General features: G+C 40.8%; 1 protein-coding gene across 1 annotated transcript in view; it reads right to left on the reverse strand.

Annotated features, from left to right (window-relative positions):
• The window catches only part of SERTAD2 (SERTA domain containing 2), a 114,281-nt gene extending 107,868 nt beyond the window's left edge, over positions 1–6,413 (reverse strand). Inside the window, exon 1 of the mRNA XM_029938514.1 lies at positions 5,617–6,413. The gene's annotated coding sequence lies outside the window, so the exon portion shown is untranslated. The remainder of the gene's footprint in view (positions 1–5,616) is intronic.
• Between the last annotated feature and the right edge of the window lie 489 nt (positions 6,414–6,902).

Consider the following 6,902-nt stretch of genomic DNA (forward strand, 5'->3'; position numbering starts at 1 on the left):
AATAGAAAAGTAGTAAATAATAAACACATCACAGTTTTTCCTTTTCACCACCCCACATAAACTAAAACTTGGTTTTAGGTTTACAAAATGGTCCCTGAAGTTTTGCGTAACTAAGATGACCAGAGAGCTCATCTGCTGGAATGAGGTAAAGCAAACTGTATATACAGAAAATGGTATATTTTGCCTCAGTCTCATAAAAGCAGATGGAACTAAGTGAACCCCCCTACTCCATACCTTATGCAGAGGCAAAGGCAAAAGAGAGCTAAAGAAAAAAGCTGCTGTGATGGAGGAAAAGAAAACCGATATAAAAAGAAGACAGAGCAAATAAGAAAGATGCTGCATTAAAAGACACACAAACTCATGTGGAAACATAAGAAAACTGAAAACAATGGTAGAACAAAAGGGAAGGAGGTGGTGAAAAAGAGATCACATTTAAATAAAGGATGGACTATTTTGACCATTTTATTTAATATGTTAAAAGTAAACATTCAGTACTATAGAGTTATACATACCACCACACATAATTATAAAACATCAATGTAGACTAAAATTCAAAAGTGGAGAAGAAATCTGATCGTTCCAGGTTTCCATCAATTGGAAGCTGGACAATAAGGACAAAAGGACAATATACTTTTAAAAGTTGCTTTCTACTTAACAACCTTGTATTTGAGGATCATTGTTCCCTATACTTAATATTATATGGAATAAATAATATTTCTCATATGTCCCCACTCATCTTAATAGGTCTGACTCTGAGCACACTAGAATTTCATTTCCACTTAAAAAAGTAACATCATGAGGTTGTGACAACTCTTCTCTAATAAGCCAGAGAGAGGAAAAGCTAAGTTCAAAGAAACTTACATAATGTGCTAACTTCGGGCTTTGGACTTTTAAAGATTGTTAACTCACCTTTAGGGACAAGAGGAAAAAAAAATAGTTGCATAAAATACAGCCTTTCCACGTGTCTTCACTCACCTTCCTAAATAAAAGATTTGCTGGATTAAAAGAAATCCTCCGAGCCACTGTATATATTCTGAATTGTACACACTTCATTGTATTCGAGGTATAAACTAAATGAGCATAAAGAGGGGTTCTACAGCCAAGTAATCCTTTTGAAATTTAAAAGTAAATAATGTGATTAATTTTTCTCTTTGAATATACTTCTAATGGAATCTGATGTAGCTGAACATTTTTTTCCTGAAATGCACACCTAGGTTTTATAAGCTTTAACTTAATAAAATGTGTTATCTTCTCAATACATAGTTTATTCTTCAACATCAACATCTGCTATTACCCAGGATATAACAAAACTCAGTGTTAATATTAAAATCCCATTCAGTTAAATCAAAGTTCCTAGCCTCTTTAGGAATTACCTTATATATTCTTGTGAACACACCAATAAGAAGTCTCTTCAAATATAAAGTTAAAAGGAAAAATGCCCTTCAGACAAATGGGCTAAAAGGTTACAATTTTTAAATAATGAAAAACAAACATCCATTTCTAAATCCTCATGTTTATTTTGTGTTTGCTTGGAACTTGTCCTTCTCCAATGCTTTTAAAAAGCACTTATAGCCCCTACAACGTTCTCTCCGAATGAGGGCACGGTAACTGCTTTCTCTCTTCCCACTGAAAGGATAAGAAAGTGAACAGTAGTGGAAGTGAAGTGTGCCGCTCCAGGTCCCATGCCAATCAGCAGCACTGTTCAGTCTAAACTCCATGGACCTCAATTCTAAGTTTGTCAGTAGATAATGAATATATTATTTTTCTCTCCTTTTGATTGTGACAAAGCACACAGTTACACATTTTCCTAACATGAGAAGACAAGGAAAGAAAGCACAAGTCCTAAAAGTTATTTCTATTCTCTCTTTTCTTTCCATGCAATCTTCATCAGAAACACTGCTTTTTTAAAAGTTGGAGACATCGCATACATCTGTAAAATGCTAATCAATATTCCAATGCCTTCACAACAATGTTAAAGAAAAGGGCTATGAGCGGCAGAAAGAATGTCATGCTAAAATGTGTCCAAGTGAAAAGTAAACCACTTTCTATCTCAGAGACCAGACACTTACGTGTAGTTTCTAAGTGCCCATAACTTAATGTTTTTAGGTTTCATCTGAGATTGGCTGCTTTAAAAATATATGAACAAAAAAGGGCAAGTTTACTAAATTAATTGTTTTAGTCAATAAAAACGCAATATATTCAACTAAATTAGGTAACTGATGACTTAGTTAAAATATCCACATTGTAGTGAACAGTTCCACATATCTGAAAAGTTTTAACAATGTTATGAAACACTATACACTTCTGAATAGATCAGTATTCAGGTTTCTTTCCTGAGGATATCTCTTTCATGAAAGCTATTTCTTGCGTTTTATAATTTCAGAGAGCGTAGTAATTAAACTGCATTTTATTGACAAGTAAAACAGAATGATTCTATAAATGAAGGAGCTGCTAGGTCCCATCAATTTTGCTTATTTAAAAAAAATATATTTCCCCCAATTGTGTAATGCCTATTAAGTATGCAGTGAGGCTTAAAGTTTAAGTGTTTTACTTCCTAATTACATATACCTTCTTTATGATTCCTATTACACTATTTACTACAGCTATTTCAATAATTAATTATTTATTAAGACTGCTCAAAAGAAAGAGTTTCACTCTTGAATGGAAAGAGAAATATAGCTTTAGTCCTTAAGGAAAGGATGCTGCTTTATTTTCACAGTATGAAATTGAAACATTTTCCTTATTATTATTAATTCTGAAGCCAATAACATCATCACATCATCATTTGGGACATTCAAAGTAGAAACTGCATAATTCAGGTTAATTATAATAACATCCAACTTAGTGGCAGAAAGGTGTGAGAGTCAGAAAGTTTTACAATAAAAAATGGACATGTCAGATAACAAAGGAAGACATTCAATATGTACTTTTCAGACTATTTTTAACTTTCAAAATGAAAAATATTTTCTTAATAAAACATAAGTTATACTGTAATTCCTCTCATTTACTCCCAATTTACAAAAATAATAATTAAGAATGTAAAAACTCAATTCAGCAATACTAATAATAGTATTCTCCACAGTATCACTTATAATGTCATTCAACAACTCATAAACAACTAGAGAATAACTACTTAATTCATCATACAGCATTCATTAAGCTTCTTTATATATCCAACACTGTGCTAGGCACCAGAGATTAATTATGAATGAAACACTATTCTTTCCCTCAAAGAGCTTTCTGTTTAGATCACAGGTAGCAGCAAATGTGTGATAGGTACCATTATAAGAGAGATATGTATACTCTGTTATGTATATTTAAATGAAAGATTGACCAAGTCATCTAATAACTAAATTTTATAAAGACTCATATAAACTCTGGTTTAATAGTATAAATCCAATAAAACATCATACATATTGATAGGAATTCTGCATATTTCATGATGGCTGTCACTCTTTATCTTTACCAACAATTTCTTTCTTTTTTTTTAAATTTTTGTTAATGTTTTATTTATTTTTGATACAGAGAGAGACAGAGCATGAGAGGGGGAGGGGCAGAGAGAGAAGGAGACACAGAACCGGAAACAGGCTCCAGGCTCTGAGCTAGCTGTCAGCCCAGAGCCTGATGCGGGGCTCAAACCCACGAATGTGAGATCTGACCTGAGCCAAAGTCGGAGGCTTAACCGACTGAGCCACCCAGGCGCCCCCCAAAAATTTATTCCTAAAAAATATAGTCATCCATCTTTCAAGACATACAAGGAACACTACAGAGAATTAAATTTGAAAAGATGTACTAAACACTAGTCAACATCTTTGCATATAAGAACTCATTCTGACCTCACAATAACCCTATGAAGCAAATGCTTCTATTATTCCCATTTTATAGATGAGGATCTGAAGTTCACTTGACCAAGGTCACAAAGATAACAAGAGGAAATTCTGGGATCTGAACCTAAAGAGTGTGGTTCTGAAAGCCACACTCTCAATTACTACACTAGACATCCTCTCTGCAGATGGTGAGGATGAGGAACACCTAACACTCAACACTCTGTGACAGGCACTCTCTTATTTACCCTGCTAGCAACGCTTTGAGGAAAAGTCATCCTTCCCCTTCACAGGAGAAAACCGGCACAGGCCGGGTTTGAAACTTGCCCAAGGTCAGACAGCCCTCAAGGGTAGGCGGCAAGATTCAAACGCAGGCAGCACAGCTCCACTGTGCTATATAAGGCCTCTCAGTGATTCAGTCTTAGACTCAAGAAAAAGGACACAAGAAGAAATTTATTAAACAATTCCAAAAGGCTTTGTCTAAGTCTTCCTGAAACACTTTGTAAGGTTTTGGGGTTTATGACAAGCACTTCCCTACCACAACATTTACATTTGAATCAACATTACTACTTTGGGTTGATCATAAACACATTTCTGCTCTTTAAAAAGAAATCTCTGTAGAAACTTGGCAGATTTCAGTACAGGAACAATCTATTCTTTAAAATTAAATTTAGTAACAACTTATTCTGGTTAGTCTGAAAGAGAAGGAGAGAATGAACTAGTAAGAGGCCTTTCCTGTACTTGAATATTTCAAAACATGTTTGGTTTGGCCTAATTTGAATCTTGTGGACAACTAGACCAGACCTTGATTCAAAAAGAGTACTACCATTTTTAAACAGGCTGAATTCTCAAAAATGACCTCAGAAGCCAGTTCAGAATAACTATTTCTCATAATTTTTCTTCTATCTCAAATTTAATATTAAAGATGCATAAGGAAAGATTCTCATAAAGCACATATGGGCAGCAGGTAGGTGTACCTTTGAATCACCCACAACCAAGAAACCAAATTAAAGTTTACAAAATTCTGTAGCATGACATTGTTGAAGAGCAATCAAGTATACAGACAGATATCAAAAGAAAAAGAATCCATATTTATCCTAATACATCCCACCATGCCCAGTGCCTGAGAAATAAAAAAATTCTATGTTGTAATGCCTCGCTTGAATAGAGGTGAGAGAAAGATGAACTGTCAAGCTGGATTTCCATCTTACCTTGCTCTCCTCCAACAGGTTCAAAGACTTCATAGTCTTTAATACTGAAATCATTTTTTTTTCAACAGGGAACCCACAGAACTATTTTAAAATAAAAATACTAAGCCATGCCACTAGGCAACCTGTCTTCCCTTGCTCTATCCCCATACATCCAAATTAAAAATACCTTTTGTTCTGCCTTCATTAAATAAAAGTTTAACTTTGATTTAGAGTAAAATGTACCCATTAGACGTTGTGCACTTTTTACAGGTTATAGAGTCCATTAGATCCTATCGCTGACTATTACCGCTCACTAAGCATCCTAAGACAGAAAACATGCCATTACCGCTCATTTTATAAGCGTTATAATGCCCCGATGGTGGAAGTCTGGCAATACCTAGAAATACACCAAGGCTGGTGAATAAGGAGTCGAGGGGCGGGGGAAGAGAAAGCGAGGGAGGGAGACAGTCGCCACCTCAAATCCACGCCGGACCAGGAACCTCTAGCCCACAGCGTGATCCCTGCCCTCCCCAAAGTGGACTGGCTACATTTTTCCAGATGCCTCCCCCACCCCCGCACCCAAAACCCAGCACGGTACTCACCCTTCTGCGAAGAAGTCAGCACCGGGTCCAGCTCCGAGTCGGGTCGGGGTGGCAGCGAGGGAGGGGACGTCTGGGCAGTGGGCGGGGGTGTCGGTGCGTCACTCCAGTGCAGGACGGTGAGTTCGAGGGGTGGGAGCGGAGAGGAGCAGGGCAATCAAGTCACGGCCGAAAAAGGAGGAGAAACGGGGGTGGGGGTGGAGAGCCCCTTCCCTAAAATAAGCCCACCGGCTCCTGCGACCCCTTACCCCAGAGAGGGAAAATAAATCAGGGGAAATAACAGACTGACCAATAAATCTCTAAAACGACGAGGAGCGAGGAACAGACTTTAATTTAAAGAGGGGGGAATTGAGCGAGGGCTTAAGGGGAGATAGAGAGAAGTGGCTCTGGATCTATCCCATGCCTTTGCAGTCCCCAAGCAGAGGAGGCTGGCAGAGGGGAAGTTGCAGCGGCTCCTGAGGAGAGGGAGGAGGAGGAGGAGGTGGAGGAGCAGCAGGAGGAGGAGGTTACACCGTAACAAGTACAGACAGACAGCCATGGATCAGAGGGGCGCTGCGAGCAGGGGCGGCCGCGGCGGGGCGAGCGGCGGCGGCGGCGGCGGCAGCAGCACCCCCTGCTCGGCTCGCTCGAGACATTTAATTGGATTGATGGGTTGTGCAGTGACTCACAGACTTTACAGAGTCGTACAGCAGTCCCCGCCCAGCTGGACAGGGGAGATGCGGCGGGGACGGGCGGGGAAAGGGGGCCGAGAAAGAGCCGGGAGGGGAGGAGGCGACTGAGAGGGCGAGGCGTTGGGGGGGCGGGGACCGAAGCGGAGCAGGTGGCGAATGGCAAATCCCGCCGCTCCGACGAGCGTGGGCGTTGGCCAATCACGGCGCGGCTCCATAGGCGGCTGGCTTCGCCCCGGGCCCAATGAGTCTTCTAAGGACACTGCCGCGAACGGGGCGGGGGAAGTGGAGTGGGGGGTGGGGAGAGGTGGGTGGACGTTGAAGTGGGGGGAGGAGGGAAAGATGAGGCGCCGAAGACCGGCGGAGTCATTCTGCCCTCCTAGCTCCAGAAGTGCGCCTTCCACCAATCCAAAGGCTGCGTGGGGGTGATGAACGCAAGCGTGTGACCAATGAGGAGGAGAAGGTGCCTCCCCGAGCCACAGGGGAAGGAGTGGGCGGGCCAACGCCTTCCCCTCCCTCCCGCCCGGTTTGGGTCAGTCACGCAAATAACAGTGTGAGGGCTGGGGCCGCGCCGGGGGGGACGTCGGCGGAGGGGCCGCGCTGCTGGCGGCGTGACAGCGA

Source organism: Suricata suricatta, chromosome 4, assembly GCF_006229205.1.
Source record: "Suricata suricatta isolate VVHF042 chromosome 4, meerkat_22Aug2017_6uvM2_HiC, whole genome shotgun sequence".
In the NCBI taxonomy this organism is placed as follows: domain Eukaryota; kingdom Metazoa; phylum Chordata; class Mammalia; order Carnivora; family Herpestidae; genus Suricata; species Suricata suricatta.